Source organism: Olea europaea, unplaced genomic scaffold (genome assembly GCF_002742605.1).
Source record: "Olea europaea var. sylvestris unplaced genomic scaffold, O_europaea_v1 scaffold764, whole genome shotgun sequence".
In the NCBI taxonomy this organism is placed as follows: Eukaryota; Viridiplantae; Streptophyta; class Magnoliopsida; order Lamiales; family Oleaceae; genus Olea; species Olea europaea.
In genome coordinates, this window is record NW_019266055.1 from 276851 (window position 1) to 293557 (window position 16707).

The window sequence follows — 16707 nt, forward strand, 5'->3', positions numbered from 1 at the left end:
GCACTAAGTTCATTGGAAAATGATCACTGGTAATGTTCTCCTATCTCCAAAGAACACATACTTAAGGTGACTGGGAAGAGGTTTCAAATATTGAGTGACAGCCTGCAAAATAGAGGGTAACAGCCTCTCGTTAGAAACTGGTAATGCAATATAAGAAATGTTAACTGACTGTTATAACTTTGGAAAATCATTAAATGTTGCAACAGTTTTTTGCAAATCAGTATTCAAGGCTGCTTCCTCTTCTCTTTCTCAAGATGCTTACTATTGGCAGCTTCCAATCCATATATTCCTTCAAGTTCAAAATCTTGCTGTGCTACATAATCAATCACATCAATAGAGTAAACAGGATTATCATAACTAGAAAATTTCATGGCATCATAGATATTGGATTTAATAATTTCACCAACGAATTCCATGGTAAGTGTGCCACTATTGATATCTATCTTAGTTTTGGATGTCTTTAAGAATGGTCTTCATAACAGGATAGGGATGATTTGATCACCATTCTCCATATCAAAGGTCCAAGTTTCAAAGAAGCATATATAGAATACGGCATGACATTAATAGAAGCTCCTAAATCTAGCATAGCCTTCTCAAATCTAGCGTCACCTATCGTACAAGGGTAGTAAACATACCTGGATCTTTGAATTTCGCGGGGAGTTTTCTTTGAATAACTGCAAAGACATTCTCCTCAACTCTTACCCTCTCACATCTTTTAAGTCTCTACTTTCTCTTAATTGTACACAATTTTTTCAAAAATTTAGCATAACAAGGTACTTGTTAAATAGCATCTAAAAGTGGAATATTTACATTGCACCTACGAAAAGACTCATATAACTCTTTATTTTACTCATCTTTTATAGATTCTGCTAAAACTTAAGGAAAATGGAGGTACTAGTTTATATTCAGGAGGCTGAAACTTATGCTTAGGTACATTATCGTCATTGGAAACATTCATGTCTGCAATGAATTTTTTTATTTATTTATTTTTTTTGCTTCAACGATGTATGGGCTGCCTTTGCTAGAATCTCAACCTCTTTACTATTCCTCAAGACGATTGCACTTGTATTTTCTTTTGGATCTACTATCGTTTGAGAGGGTAGTTTTCCCGAACTCTACGACTCCAGCCGACTAATTGCAATCGTCGTCTGGCTTATCTGATTGTCCGAACTTTAAATATTAGCATTGCCTCTTGTTTAAATTATTTTGTCTCCTATTGGAATTGCAAAGTATTAGTTGCAAGGGACTAAACAATATCTTCTAATTACATACCAGAATTGGAAATTGCTGCAGTTGTTGTTTGGGGGTATGGTTGCTTATATTGTTGAAAATTTGGGTGATTTTAAGTCACGAGCTGATTTACTTGTGGATTCTCATTGCTTATATATGTTTGAATAGGGATCATACTTCCATTGCGATAGTCCAATAAACCACTTGCTGCATTAACTAGCTTAATGGATTCCTTTTGCAGGGTTGGACACATGTCGGTTGGATGTCCTACTACTGAACATATCCCACAAGCCTTTACCGTTTGCATATTACCTATGGCCATTTAACGAACAAGAGAAGTCAGACTTGTAATTTGTTGTTCAATAGAGGAAATATTTACCTCATTGACATTCTTAGATAGAAGGTCGAGTCTAGTGCTGAATTGTAGAGAGTTGGCTACCACATTTTCAATTAAGTTTCTCATGCCCTTGGGAGTTTTATCCACTAAAGCTCTTCCACTAGCAGTGTCATTCATACTCCTACCAGTGGATAGAAGGCCCTCGTTGAAATATTGGATGAGAAGTTGCTCACAAATCTGATGATGGGGACAGCTTGCACATAATTTCTTGAAATGTTCTTGATATTCATGGAGGGATTCTCTACTGCTCTATCTTATATCACATATTTCTTTTCGAATGTTAGCTGCTCTTGAAGTTAGAAAATATTGTTGTAAAAACAACATCTTCATCTCGTCCTATGTGGTAATACTCCCAAATGGTAGATAATAGAGTCAATCCTTAGCTGAATCCTTCAAAGAAAATGGAAGGGCCCTCAATTTAATCTACTCTCCAGTCACTCCTGTGGGTTTCATACTCTTGCATACGACATGAAACTATTTTAGATGCTTATGAGGATCTTTACCTACAAGTCCATGAAAAGTAGGCAAGAGATGTATTAGTCTGGATTTTAGTTTAAATGTAGTAGTACCATCTAAAGTAGGACATAAAAGTTGTTGATTCAAAACAAGGGATGCGAGCTCATACAAAGTTCAATTTTCAGCCATAATTTCATCCTTCTCTAAATCAAAATCACTAGCAAATAGGGGATTAGGATCGAGATTGTTCTCTTCGAAATTCCGCTGAGTGCCACTCCTTAACCTACGCAAAGTTCTCTTTATTTCTGGTTCGTACTGCAAATTACCTTAATTAGAAGATCGAGGCACAATCATAAACAATCAAGGAAACTCTAAAAGAAATATAAAAAACAAGTTGGTAAAAAGTTAGAATAATCAAAATGAACAAAAATTCAACTATTGCTTAGAACGTTGTTTTCCTTCAAAATAAATGTAGTGGTATAAGTAAGGATAGTTCTCTCGAAGAGTGTCTAGTCTAATTTTATGCTATGTAAACAATGACGAACTTTTGATTATAACGCAGCCAATTTAAAGAAAATAGCTAATGAACAATGCAAATTAACGAATCTAAATAAATCAAAAGAACAAACCTTGATCTAAGTTAACATCCACCGTCGGAATTTCACAACTGATTATTGATCCATGTATAGATATCAATTAACTCTAATTACTAAGAAATTTGAATTCCTTTTAAATATTGAACTAAAAATATATTTTTTTATTGGGTTGCATTAAAACTATGAATTTGTAAAGTATTTATAAACTTATTTAAATTTTAATTTTGATTACCCATTAAAGAAAAGAAGAAGAAGCGTATGAAAAATAAAACTTTAACGTGAGATAATTTTGGGGTCTAGTGTTTAAAGATCTAGTACATTTTGATGCAAGCAAAAAGAGAAATTTGGGAGAACCGAATTCACTATTGGTTATCAAGATAGTACCAAGTATCGGAGCGAAATCAATCAGTTCTCGACGTACGATCCTAGAGTTGACCCATTTAGTAGAGGAATTTGACCGAACCAATAGTTTCTATTAGCTTCTGGTCTAGTTCCATATGTTCCAGGAAAAAATTCATACCCCGATGCCCAGGCCTAAGAACGATTTCTCCATAGACAACCTTGGGTACGTTTGTCAATTCGAGTTTTTTGAATTTTGTGTTATTTTAGAAGAGACAATAAATGAAAAGCATGATGTTTGGTTAATCAAAAAATTTTGCATGAGCTTGTTTGAAATCTAAATTTGGAATATAGTATTTGTTAATATATCTTGCAGACTGCACAGTATATTTGACTTTATTAACATAACCTAGTATAATTTGAAATCTTCTTTTTTAATGATATAGATACGAATTTTCTCGTTGACTGAATTATGGAAAAAAAATCTCATTAAAATCCCATTACTGTTTATTTCATTTTACACCTCTCCAATCAAAATATTTTTATGAAAACTAATAATTTTTAAAATTTTACTTTGTTTTTGTCTTTTAAATGTTGCACAGTTCCCTTAAAAAAATTACTAGGGATAGTAAATTCTTCAATAATCATTTACAAAGTCGATATACTTAAATCTTAATTAATGTGAAAAAATTTGTTTTAGAAGTCACTATCTGTTAATTTGGGGGACGTGCATCATATGAAGTTAACAAGTGACTTGCTATTAGATGAATAAGTTTATAAAAGGATGAAAGCAAGTTAAATGAATAATGTGACATTTGAATTAGTAGTTTCTTTTTTCCGAAAAAACGAATATATTAAATGCTGTTATTGAGTAGGTTTGAGATTTGATAAGTCTTCACAACATTCTATTGAATTTTGTAGTAATGGGTTAGATCAATAAAGATTTGAGAGTTGATTTACAATGTGCTGTCTCAAATAGCACGATTGGCAATAAGTCGAGAACCTTGAAGTTTCTGAAAACGAACTAGTTTTCTCGAGAAAACATTGAGAATTATTATATTTACTCTTAAAGCCACCAAATCAATCGCTGAGCGACCCACTAGATGCTAGATTAGTTTACATCAGATCAGTGCAAATGAGCAGTCGACTATCTCACAATTAAAAATAGTACGTGAATTTCAGGATGTTTTTCCCGAAGAATGGCCGGAGTTACCACTGGGTAGATACATTGAGTTCAGTACTGAATTGATTCTAGGCACTACGCTTCTTTCAAAAACCCCATGATAAGTTCATTTTGTACACTTATCAAGACCATTTAATTGGAGTGTTTGTTAGTAATTTGAGCGAATTATAACTTAATTGTGTGTTAATTATGTTTTTCAGGTTAAACTCGAGGCAAACAAGTTGAATTGGAAGAAAGAAACAGAAAAGGAGGGCAAAGCGAAAGAAATCTAATGTTCGGGGGTCAAAATATAAACATCTAACAATTGACTCGAACCATAAAATATTGATTAAAGATTACATATGATCAATTGAATGTAATTTGAAGTCAAATGAGTGAAATATAGCCGAAGTATTCTTACAAATCAATTTCTAACTAAAAAAGTTATGCTTTGGGTTGAAATTGAGACCAATTTTTTGGATAGCAAACATTCGAATTGGAAATACTGTATTTCTAAAAGAATTGTAGCCTTTGGAGTTATCTTTCCAACTCATTTAGATTCATCGCAATCGGATATTGGAAAAGAATGTTACGACCAAAATACCGAAAGCTACTTAGGGGCTTCTCGATTCAAGCCAGTGTACAAGCGGGGAAAATATGGCACTCGCGTGAGGTACACTGTTTTCACCAACCCGAGAGCCATTTGGCTCAATGGTATGCGTGCAAGAGCCATGCCCATGCGCGCACACAAGCTATTTTCCCAGATGAATAAGCAATTTTCTTTCACAATTTAAACTCTTTTAGAATCCAAATTGGACTCGATTTTGACATATTTTGTAGCTCTTATAAGTACAAAACAAGGGCTACATAGGTGAGAACTCTCTCTTGCCTCTTTATACACAATAATATCATCAAATTCATCAAAAAGAAGAGGCAAATTCATTACTTTTGGGAAAGGAGATCATGTCCTAGCAAGAATCGAAGGCCAATTACTTCAAGAATTGAAATTTTCAATTTTGGATTTGAAGATCAACATCTTTTGTATTCTTTCATAATTCAGCTGATATTTTTTCAATATTATTCTTATAATTTATTTAAAATTATGCCAGTTTAGATCCGTGTTTTGTATTGGATGAGATGAATATTATTATTTATTTGTTTCAAATTCAAGACTAGTAGTTTAGTTTAGTTTTTGCATTTCTCAATTAATTTTACATATCCATTTAATTATTTAATTGATTGCCCATCACTTAAATAATTAGTTGCTTGTTGTAATGTTGAAAGACTCACAATAACTTTAGAATGAAGCAAAAGTAATATATTTGCAGTAGATGTTAGAAATAACATTTATCACTTGTGCAATCATATCGATAATCTAAAATTTAATGCGGTCTAATCATTCAAATTCGAGCGAGGAATAGATTCGATAGTTGTTAGGATAGAATTAATTTGTCTAGAAAAAAGAAAGTTAAATTTATTAGTTTTATCGATTGTCAAGAATGTATGAATGGAACTAGATTACCAATCAATAATTGAAATAGATAATGATAGGTGGATTCTAAATTCAACACAATCATCTATAATTTGATAAAACCCAAACTTTTATAGATTTCTTAGATTAAATTTAGCTAAAATTAAAATCTCTCTTTTGTTTTACATAGTTAAAATTTCATACATAGCTAGTAAACTTTAATTAAATTTATTCGATGTAATACGATACTCTAAACTCACTAAATCTTTTAATTGTAAACGATCTCGTATGCTTGCGGATTTTGCACGCACAAGCTTTTGGCGCCTTATTCCGAAAATAAAGTATTTAATTTGAGTTTATTAGCTTATATAAAATTTGATTTTTTTTTATTTTATGTTTTTAGTATATTAATTATACACCTAATCTCCCTTTTTGAGAGTTTATGCAAGATTCTAGAGAAATTGAGCTCTTGCCATGGGATTTCAAAATCTAAATGACTTCCAGACAACGAGAAAGAGAATAGAGACAAGTAAGAAAAATGGCAGAAAATCAAAATCAAAATCAAATTTAGTTACCACCACATCCAGTAAATTCGGGAAATGATGGTCAAAAGGTTCAATTAATTTCATTGTCTTCGGATGATAAGCGAAATGTTTATCAACACCACAATTGTCTGGCTCGATCCAAAAATAAATTGGGCAATTGGAAGTAACTATTAATATGTATTGCTCGTGGCCCGTTCATTAGTTGGATGGCCCTTTATGTGATACCCTACTTTGTGTCACTTGGTTTTGGCCCATTTTGTGTGTTGTCTAGGCCCAATTTGTATTTGACCCATTTTTTGCCTAGCCCTAAAACTATACATACTATCTTCTCTTTATGAGAAGGGCATGTGTTTGCAAGAGAGAAAAGAGGATAGCCATGTATACTCCTATTTCTTGGTGAAATCGTGACAACATTGCTACCTTTTGTTTTTTTTGTTTTTTTTTTTTTTTTTTTTTTTTTTGGTTCTTCATGTTTGTGATATTACCATCAATATTATCATAGGGAAGGTTTTGTAGGTTGAGAAATCTATTGGCAGTGTTTGATTTGTGGTTTATAAACTAAGCCCAGTTTGAGTTGTATTTCCACGACAAATGGAATCAAAGCAATAGGTTGTGCAAAATCTATGTATGAACTGTGCAAAACTGAGCAGAAAGAAGCATAAACCAAGTTGTGCAGAAAACTGTTGAAAAAATTAAACTGGCTATGCTTTTAATATACTTTTTTGGCCAATCCAAAGGTCAAGTGGAAAAACGAAGGGCGTAGTCCGACTTCAGAGGACGAGGTAAACCCAATCATTTGGTGCATAAGGCACGTGGACCATCACTCACGACGACGCATGAGGCCCACATGTAAAAGCTCTCCCGAAGTATGACGGCATGTGACTCGTTTTTGATGAAGTGGTCAAAAGGCAAAACGCTCCTAGAAGCTTTGCAAACCTGTTGGTGTTTTTCGTTTTCAATTTCGGGCACTATGGTGATTTTGGATTTTCTTTCCCTTGGACGTTCGGTTTCGAGTTTTGGCTGATCGTGTTGCTGCAGTTGCTAAAGCTATAGGATAAATACAGGCAACCCTAAAGTTGTCAAACTCATATTTTTCCTTATTTATGGACTAGCAGATTGGTTTCCTCGGTAAATTGGCATATCACTTTTAAATTTTAGTACTAGTATGATATCATGTATAGGCTAGTCATTAAGTTTGGGGTTATCACGTGGGATAACTATTGCATGTTGTCAGAATTTAAGAATTATTTGCCTTATTTTACTTATTTAACATGTTTAAAGTCCGTTAAGTTTGATTGCCAAAAGTTGTTTGTTGATGATGCCAATTGAGTTATTGTGTGAGACTTGCATTGAGTGAGAAATTGTTTTGTTACCGTGCCTCTTTGTTTTGTTGATTATTCCTTAGTACACTTGGATTTTACATGTTTGATCATCTCTTGATCTGAGATTGCAAATCTCATGAAACCTTAGGAATCTAGAATGGGGTACATTGCCTATGACCTTAGGTTATTTCGTATGTTCTAATTGTATATTTGTGTAATTTTTTTTATTTTTTTGTTGATTTGTGTCCTTAAGACAAATATTACCACTTGGTCTAATTATGACCCAAGTGATGTTTATTCATAATAAACCCTAACGTAACTATTATTGCGTTTGCACCTGTGTGAAATCTTATTTGCATTAATAATTACTTGATTCTGGTGCATTGTTTTATGTAACATTTCATTAAGTTTGATGTGTACATTTGTATAAATTTGAGAGTGAGTTACTATGTCTTCATGTTTTGTATGTATATGGTTGGGATTACTATTGTAAGGATTGACACTAGATGTGTTCGCACTTTAGTAAGTACATTAGTAATAAATGTGTCAACTGATATTATGGAGTATAGATGCCTGATGGTACATTGGTTATATGTATGGAGGTATGGAGGAGGTATGGAGAAATGACATTTGGATCATGATAAGTGAGGTGATTAAATGTCTTGGAGTCCTCTATCTTTTAGAATCCTAATAGGAGGAGTGAGAGAGTGATACTCTTATCACCTTTATTAGACAGATACCCATTATCTACTTAGTGATTGGTTGATAGAGGAACATTCTGTAAACTTAGGATCTTCTGTGGTTTACCAATTAGGTATGAGGAGTGGCCAATCTAGTGAACATTGCTGGCAATGAGATTAAAAATGTGTTCTTTAGATATGAGCTACATGGAATGTGATAAGATAATTATAGTGAGATCTTTTCTTGATGTCATTTATGCATTAGTTGTATATGTTGACCATTTATTTGTTAACATGTTATTAGTTTAACATTCCTTGTGTGTTAAAGGTGTGAAGAAGTCTCAAGCGTATAGGGGTCACCACTCTCCGTCTCGATTTCCTTCACACCCAAAGTCAGTAAAAAGGTTTTTGTTTTGTCCTATAATATGTCTTCATCAGATGTTTTATAACTATGTGTTATTATGTTCTCTTGATGGATTACTGAATATAGCTGATTGTACAGGGATGCTTGACCTTAACCCCTTGGTAAGTACATGAAGCATGTATAGTATGTGTTTTAGGTCCAAGACATAGGTAAGGTCTATGATTTCTAATTTTATTTGGTTACCTTGATTATGCTAATATAAACTTGGTGATGTTTACTTGGAGGTTCAAGGTGGAGATTTGTTGGATTGTATTGATACCCAATAAATTTTGACAATGATGTTTAAATGATTTTTGTTGTTCGAGGCCCATTCATTAGCCGGCCTGCCCTTTTATGTGATAGCCCACTTTGTGTCATTTGGTTTTGGCCCATCTTGTATATTATGTCTTCGCCCAATTTGTGTTTGACCCAATTCTTTCCCTAACCCTAAAACTATATGTATTAGCTTCTGTTTGTGAGAAAGGCGTCTGTCTGCAAGAGAGAAAAGAGGGCAGCCGTTTATATTCCTATTTCGGTGAAATAGTGACTAAATTACTACCCCTTTTTCTTCACCATTTTGTGATATTATTGCCACCATTCTTATCCTTTGTGTGTTATAGGCAACTTATAGTGAAGGTTTGTGGGTTGAAAAATCAATTGACAATAATTGATTCTGGTTTATAAACTAATCCCAATTTGCACACCCAATCAAAGTTCTTGATTCGTATTTCCTTGACAATGTGGGGGATTGTACAAATTTTACAGGTTTATCGAAGTAATTTGGGTTATTTCATCATAGGTGTTGCATTTGGAAGGTTAGTTTCGACACCCAAGTTAAGATTTTAACACTTCTAATCCTATTAAGAAGTTTGTGCTGATATCAAGAGCAAAAGCATAATAAACATCAACCTTGAAAATTAAAAACAAATTAATATCCAGGTTTTGACGCTTATGCACCTAAGTGTCAACACTCGACTCCTACCTGAGTCTCAACACTAGACACTTGCCTCGAAAGCGTCTACACTAGAGTCCCGACTATCGTGTATATATTTTATATTTCTACATATTTTTTATTTATTGGCTTGCTTAAATTAGAATGATTTTTCAATGTCAAAACATGTGCCAAAAATGTGTTCAACAGATAAGTCCAAACAGATTAGTAAGTTAGTCAAGACTGATTGGGTGCTACAGATAAGCAGATTTCTTGGTTGCATATTTTAGGGCTTCCATGAGATGTAATCTTTACTTTTCCATTAAGAGCACATACAACAATATATACTTACCGTTTTCAAAGGTTTAAGTGGTCAAATAATTAAAAGAATGAAAAATTATTTTAACAAACAAAAACTTTTCTTAATTTAATTATTGACCATATCAATCATATGCTACTAAATTATTATCATGTATAACTGTCATGTTTTAGGTAAGACACATTCGTGCTTTGAAAGTATCTCTATATAAGTAGAGAAAACGATTAAGGAACACTAAGTGTTTTGAGAAAAAATTGTCTATGTTTGATGAACCTACAACAAGAAGTTTTGAAGTCTTCTGACTATTTCCAATGAGTTCTGACTAGTTGAGGTACCAACGAAGTATTTAAAGGCAAAACCCGTGTTCTTCAACTATAATCGAAGAAAACCCACATGTGTGTGAGTGATCGCTTCAGTCAAGATTGATAAATCTCAATCTAAGTGATGGTTACGGTTGAATACAATAGTGAAATGGGGAAAAAAGTTAAGACGGGAGGATTTGAATCATCTTCTCCAACAAGTCAAAATGAATAAGAAAATGAGGGAGTCGTTATTTATTCACTTGTGATTTTTTAGTTAATTTTGTGAAATTACTAAATTGAAACTATTGTACTTTTGAACTTTTGATAATGGATATTTTTCTTTTTTTTTACCCATGGCATGGAGGTCGTAGATGCTTTCCATTGGAGTTTACCATGTAATATTTGGTATTTATCTCTATTTAATTCTGCAATAGATTATATCTTTTATAACTCGAATTTATTTAGCGGTTGTGGTAAGAACTATGCCTAAAACTGCCCATAGGAAGTTTTGACTTACTGGCGTATTCTAACAGAAATGGATGATTGAGACTAATTACTTTATTAATTAGGTTTTAGATTTTTCAATTGGTATCAAAGTGGGTTCACTTTTAATAAATGAGATCTGCATAAAATCTAGTGATGGATGGAACACTGTTTACCTCTTGTCTTAGACAGGACTAATTACTCGTACTAGAAATTTACAAATATACTCCAATCCTTAGATGAGAAATCCCGGCACTCTATCGTGTACGGCTACAGGATACCTACCATAATTGAAAAAGATGTAGAAAGAGAAAAACGAGATGATAAGTAGGTGAAAACTGATTAATATAGTGCTAGTTGGAACTCTAAAGCCTGGAATGCTATCTTTTCTTTTGTTGATGCTAATTAATTTCATTCGATCTCTACATGCAAGGTGGCAAAAGAGGCATGTGATACTTTACAATTTGCTCATAAAGGATCCTCAATTGTAAGTCCTTCAAACTACAAATGTTAACGCTTGAATTTTAGCAACTAACCATGAGAGATGATGAGCAGTTTAAAGACTTAAACGCCAATCTTATTGATATCACCAACACGACGGGGCTGTCTATGAAGCAAAGTAATCGCTACCGAAGAAAGCAAGGACGTAAAAAGTATCAAGGTCGAAGAATTGGTAGTATCCTTGATAACCTATGAACTAAACCTTCACAGAAGAAAAAAGAAAAAGGATCGGGGCTGTCTATAAAGCAAAGGAAGTTGAGATAGAGGAAGATGATGACAAAGGTGAGGATGATGATCAGATGACCATCTTCATTACACAATTCAAGAAATTCCTGAAAAGCGACAACTAAACCACTTCAAAATAAGGAGCTTTTCGATAATTTCATGTAAAATCCTACTTCCTTTGTTGAAGAGACCAAAAAACGTGTTCAATGACATGAATGTGAAGGGCCTTGGCACATAGCGGCTATGCAAATACTCTAAAGAAGTCATAGGGCAAGAAAGCGAGGACGACGGGATTGACAACAATCAGGTAACTGCAAATTTTCAACCAGTTGCTAATACGAATCAACTGTCACCCACAAGTCAGAACTTTCTGAATGTAGATTTAGCCGGAACCAACAATGCATTAATAAAATGCAAAATCCTGAAAGACAATCTGGAAGCTGAACAAGAAAGAAATATTACCCTACTGACCATGATGGAATATGTTGAAGAAGAGATATCCGTAATTGCTGCCGGGAGAGAAACATTGCTCAAATTGTAAGTGAGAAGGAAAAATAATTGCTGGGGATAAAGCTAAATTAGAACATGTCAAAGAAAGAGTCAGGAAGCTGACTATTGGTTCGCACGTCTTAGTAAAACTCTCAGCTACGGAAGAACTGCAAATGACAAAGTAGGCCTGGGATATGAAGAGAAAGGAAATGAGAAGGTTACCACTTCACTAAAATTTGTTAAAGTCGTAGTGGAATTTGAAAAAAGCACAAAATCAGTCATCAAATTTTATAGTCAAAATTCCAGATAAAACCACCACAAGCAGGATAGTTCTGCTTACACACTCCACAGCAAGTTCTGACCACTTCGAAAAATCCTGTTCAGAATACAGGGTTAGGTGACCGGTGAAGTTTCATAATGGTAAGCCACAGCGCTCAATCAAATATAATATATGTTAATGTAATCAATATGGGTCATCTCACACCACTGTCTAACATGCAGAAACTTGAATTTCTTTAAGAAAGTTCACTTGTTAATTGACACCCTGAAACAAAACTCTAAGACTAAAATAAGGCAAATTTGGATACGTAAAAGTGATCTCAGTGCTATATGGTTACTGCTGCCTATAAATCTATTGTGCTGAACTCATGGTATTTTGAGTGTGGCTATTCCAAACATATGACTGAAAATCGCGCTATGTTAAATGACTACAAAAATTTCACATGAAGAAAGGTTACTTTTGGGGATGGTTCCCTAAGTAGAACTGAAGGAGTTGGTATTATTGAAATAAATGGATCACGTGTGTTGAAAAAATATTCTCTATGTTGTTAACTTGAAAGTTAATTTGATCAGCGTAGGTCAATTGTGTGATAATGAACTCATGGTTATGTTCACAAAAGACAATTGTAAGGTAAAAATGATCGTAGCTATATCTTACGTGGTAGCAGGTCTAGTGACAAACAATGCTTACTTGAATTTGATTTCTGCATACCATGTCTATAATGCTCACTGTACAGACTTCCAGCGCAAACAGATATAAAGATCTTGTTAAACTCACTAAACTTGATGCCATAAGAGAAAGACCTAAAGGTGTGTGTGGCTCATGCTAACAAGGTAAACAGATGGAACATCTCATAAATAAAGTCAATTTTTTGCTACTTCTCACTATCTTGAATTACTTCACTTGGATTTAAGGGGACCAATTCAAACAGAAAGTCTTGGTGTTAAACGATATATATTTTTGTTATAGTTGATGACTTCTCCAAATTCATTTCTAAGGAAAAAATCTGATTCATTTGAAATATTTACCCATTTATACAAAAAGTTCAAAAACACCAAGAAGGGATTAAAATTTTGAGAATTAGGAGTGACCATGGTAATGAGTTTGAGAATGCCAGTTTTTCTAACTTCTGTGAAAAAATGGTATTCTTCAGGGTTAATTATCTGGTTGGTCACTGAACTTTACATAAGGTTTTCAAGAAGTCACTAAACTTCAAAAGTTTTCCCGTTAGTCATTGAACTTTATAAAAGTTTCCCCATTAATCATTGAGCGGTGGATAGGACTATATTTTGTTAAGTTCAGTGATTGACAAAGAAACTTTTGAAGTTCTCAGTAATGGATGTGATTACATTTGTAAAGTTAAGTGACTAACGAGAAAAACTTTAAAGTTCGATGATCCTCTAAAAACCTTACACAAAGTTCAACGACCAATCGGGTAATTTATCTATCTTTATTTTTTGTTTTAGTTTTTTTGTACCTCCTTTTATTTATTTATTATTATTATTTTTTTTTTTTGTTGTACTCTTATTCCACACTTTTATTTTCTCTAGCCTAGTCAAACTTGGAAAAAAATGCATTTATTCCAAGAATAACTAACAAAGTTGTCTGCTGACCTCTCTAAAATCAAAGAGGTAACAATGTCCATATTGTCAACTATTTTAAAAAAGAACATCTTCAGGATTGATCACTTCATAGTATTCAACTTTGAAATTCATACACATTTTTAACTAAGAATTTAGTAGATATTTTATTTTTATTCAAGTGTGTCATGATGGAAAGACAATCAACGCTGAAGTAGCCCATAGAACTGTTCTTTATTGCCTCTTTTGTCTTAAAGAGGTTAGAAAACAACCTTGTCAACTATTTTCGTGATAAAAAACTAAAAAAGCATAAAGTTTGATTAATTACCTGATTGTTCAATGAACTTTGCATAAGCTTTCCAAGTGGTCACTGAACTTTAAAAGTTTCTCCGTGATACGATTACATTTTGTAAAGTTCAGTGACTAAAAGAAAAACTTTGAGGTTCTCAATGATGGATGAGATTACATTTGGAAAGTTCAGTGACTAATGATGAAACTTTTGAAGTTTTAGTGACCTCCTAAAGACCTTTTGTAAAGTTCAGTGACCAATTAGGTAATTAATCCGTATTTTTCACAAATTTTCTTCTCCTAAAACCCCCTGAACAAAATGACGTAGTTGAGAGGAAAAGCAAATCTTTACAGGAAACAGTTAAGAGTCTTGCTAAATAGTAAGAAACTCCCAGTTAAATGTAGTCTGAGGCAATTAATATGGCTTGCAACATCCTGAATCGTGTCACCCTGAGAACAAATACTAAACAAACACCCTATGAAATTCGGAAAAGTAGAAAACCCAATATTCACTACTTACATACTTTTAGAAGTAAGTGCTATGTGTTGAATGACAAAGAATACTTAGGAAAAACCCTGAAAGAATGAAGGGGTATTCATTGGGTATTCTGAAATAATCGAGCCTATAGAGTATATAATATAAGGACTCAACCTGTTATTGAATCTATTAATTTTAAAATTGATAAAATTGAAGATTACTAATCTTACTCGCAGGAACCCGAGATCAGTAGCTTGGAGGAAACATTAAACTTCTCGAAATATTCAGGAAAATAAAAAATTAACAGTTAGTCAGAACCACCTACAACCACATTTGTAGAATCTGATCTGGACATTACATGGAGAACTCACTTGAAGAAGATGACAGTGAACAACAAGGAAAGAGAGAACTGCCTACATATATTCAAAAAGCACACCCCTTTGACAATGTACTATCTGATCGAGAATACGGGATGATGACCAGGAGGAGACTTGCCACCGAATTCTAAAACATGTGCTAAACATCTAAATTGAATCAAGAAATGTGATTGAAGCTCTAAATGATGAATCATGGGTGTTAGCAATGCAGGAAAAATTAGCTCAATTTGAGGAAAATAATGTTTGACGAGCAGATATGAATGTTATTGGAACACAATAGATCTTCGAAAGCAAATATGATAAGTATGGTAACATTGTCAACAAGGCAAGATTTGTAGCATAAGTGTACACTCAAATTGAAAAAATACTTTGAAGAGACCTTTGCTCATGTGGCCAGACATAAATCATTTTGGCTTTTGCTGTCCATAGCATGCTAGTTAGGATTCAAGCTATTTTAGATGGACGTTAAGAGTGTATTCCTAAACGAAATCTTAAATGAGGAAGTCTATGCTGAGCAGCTGAATGGATTCATTGATCTACATCGACTAGAACGTGTGTTCAAACTTAAAAAGAATTATATGGGTGAAAATAAGCTCATCGAGCTTGGTATGAAAGGCTTACCATATTCCTACTTGAGAAAGGGCTATAGGAAATGAGGAACAGATAAAATACTGTTCATCAGACACCTAAGGATCGATCGAATTGTCGCCCTAGTCTATGTGAATAGCATAGTTTTTGGATCCACGTTTGAAAGAAAATTCAAGGTGTTTGTTAATCTTATGCAAAGTGAATTCAAAATGAATATAATTGGTAAACTAAACTATTTTCTAGGTTTGCAAATTAACAGGTAGATAGAGGTATCATAGGCTAAGTATGCAAACAACTTGATCAAGAAATTTAACTTGAGAGCACCAAGTTTGTCAGGAATCTCATGGCCACGTCCCTAAAACTCAGCAGAGATGATGAAGGGATGAACGTCGACCATAGAAGCATGATTGGCAGTCTATTATACCAGATTTTAAGTCGTCCTGATATAACTTTTATTGTTGGAGTTTGTTCTAGATATCAAGCTAAATCAAAGGAATCTCACATAGCAGCTATCAAATGAGTCATTATTAACATAGCTCGTCGAATTTTGGTTTATGCTACACTAAGGATTCTATCTCTCACCTTGAAAGATATACAGATGTTTATTGGACAGAAAACATGAATGATAAGAAAAGTATATCAGAGGATGTTTCTATGTGTAACAATCTTATGTCCTGGCTAAGTAATAAAAAAACTCTATTTCATCATCTACTACGAAAGTTCAGTACATCGCTGCCGGTAGTTGTTGTATACAACTACTCTGGATGAAGTAGATGCTCAGTTACCATGGTATCAATCAATCTAAAAACTTTATCCAACATTCTAGAATTAAGCATATTGATATTTGTCATCATTTCACCAAAGACATAGTTGAAAGAAAGATTATTGTCTGAGAACACATACACATCAAAGGACAACTACTAATTTAATCACTAATGCTTTAGATATTGTTAGATTTGAAACTTTACAAAAAGCCGTGGGCATATACATGTTGCATTAAACATGTGTTTAATGTATATATTCTTTTTGTTTATTCCGTATGTTCACTTAGTTTGCGTGTGTGCTGCATCTATATATATAAAAAGAGAGGAGGAGAAATTTGAGGCTTTTGCAATTGTCATAAGACGTGAACTTTTGATTGGTTTGAGATAAAATTTGAATCTCCAATCAATATGGTGTGCTCACTATAGTTTGTTGTAAATTAATGTCAGACAAGTAACATTAGGACACTGTGACAACATTGTTGTAACCATTTACTGACTAGG